This window comes from Haplochromis burtoni, unplaced genomic scaffold (assembly GCF_018398535.1).
Source record: "Haplochromis burtoni strain Fernald_Lab_line unplaced genomic scaffold, NCSU_Asbu1 Contig_223, whole genome shotgun sequence".
Taxonomy (NCBI): Eukaryota; Metazoa; Chordata; class Actinopteri; order Cichliformes; family Cichlidae; genus Haplochromis; species Haplochromis burtoni.
Window position 1 is genome coordinate 480,836 of NW_024582584.1, and position 1,811 is coordinate 482,646.

Sequence of the window (1,811 nt, forward strand, 5' to 3'; positions counted from 1 at the left end):
CGGCCGACAGCCCCAAAACATCACTGCTCTCGAGAAGATCTGCATGGAGGAATGGGCCAAAATACCAGCTACTGTGTGTGCAAACCTGGTAAAGACCTATAGTAAACGTTTGACCTCTGTTATTGCCAACAAAGGTTATGTTACAAAGTATTGAGTTGTATTTTTGTTATTGACCAAATACTTATTTTCCACCCTGATTTACGAATAAATTCTTTACAAATCCTACCATGTGGATTCATGGATTTTTTTTTTCACATTCTGTCTCTCACAGTTGAAGTGTACCTCTGGTGCAAATTACTGACCTCTGTCATCATTTTAGGTGGGGGAACTTGCACAATCAGTGGCTGACTAAATACTTTTTTGCCCCACTGTACATGGCGGGCAACCTCACGCACCACTCGTCCCACACGGCTCTGATGGGGGCCAGTTTGTCGTAGCTATCGCTGCCGCCGCCACCCTCGCCCCGCCTGGCTCGTCTGGTCTCTCTGTCGTCGAAGCGCAGCGCGCTCGAGTAGGCTCAAAAGGTCTTGAGCGGCACCGTGGCTCTGAACACGGACCTGTCGCTCTCGGCGTCCCACAGGCTCTCGCAGGCCTCTCCCCGGGACCTGTACACGCCGGCGAGCACGAGCAGCCCCACATAGGCTCGGAACTCGACACAGCCCATGGGCTTCCATCCGTCAATGGTGGGCCTGCGCCTGTCCGCTTCCAGGTTGGTAATGGCGATCACCGAGTCCTCTATCTCCGGCGGGAAGTAGGCCATGAACGAGGAGGCCTCGTCTCGCGCCGCCGCCACGGCCTCTTCGGTGGGGCCTCGTCCTCCCGGGTCGAGGTCGTCGTTGTTGTCGTCATCTTCTTCCTCCTGTTTGTCGTCTTCGTCGTCGTCTTCTTCTTCCTCCTCTTTGTCGTCTTCGTCGTCGTCTTCTTCTTCCTCCTCTTTGTCGTCATCGTCTTCCTACTCCTCGTCGTCGTCGTCTTCCTACTCTTCGTCTTTGTCTTCATGGTCTTCGTCTTCTTCTTCTTCATCGTCATCACCGTCATAATCGTCGGCTACATCTGCGTCGCGAGTTTCACCGACATCGCAATGCCCGCGATCGCGCCCAAGATCATCATCGCCACCTGAAGCACGGCTGGCATCCTCCCGCCAAAGCTCTGAAACCCCCCGCCCGCAGTCGACGTCTTCTTTGTCTTCTTTGTCTGCTGCTTCTTCTTCTTCTTCTTCTTTTTCTGTGTCTTCGTCTCCTTCTCTGCCTTTCGGCTCGCCTTGCGAGCCATCAGCCTGGCATAATTGCAACCGAATTTCTTGGCCGTGATCGCGTAGTCCGCATGCACCGCCCGGTAAACCATGGTCCGCTACCTCGTCGTCTTCGCCCTCCTGCTCCTCCGAGCAGTGCTCCTCCTCTGCGAGCGTTCGGGCTGTCGAGTCGTTATCCTCCTCAGCCTCTTCTTCTTCCTCCTCCTCCTCCTCCTTCTCCTCCGAGTTCTCCGAGTTCTTCGTCTTCTTCATCTTCTTCTGTCTCGTTGCCACCTTGTTGCCGTTGTTGTTGTTGTTGTTGTACAGCAAGCGCCCGGACACCACCTCTGTAACCTGTAACCCCGACACGCTTAGTATCCGCCATCAGCGACGCGCTGTGCTTTCGCCGGGGTGTTTCTCGACCACCTTTTACACGACTTTATCGTCCACGCTTGCACGTGTGTTCTCTGTCAAACTCGCGTCTCTCTCTCTCTCTCTCTCCCGGGAGAGATAGAGATGTAGAGAGAGAGAGATGAGAGAGAGAGAGAGAGAGAGAGAGAGAGAGAGAGAGAGAGGGAGG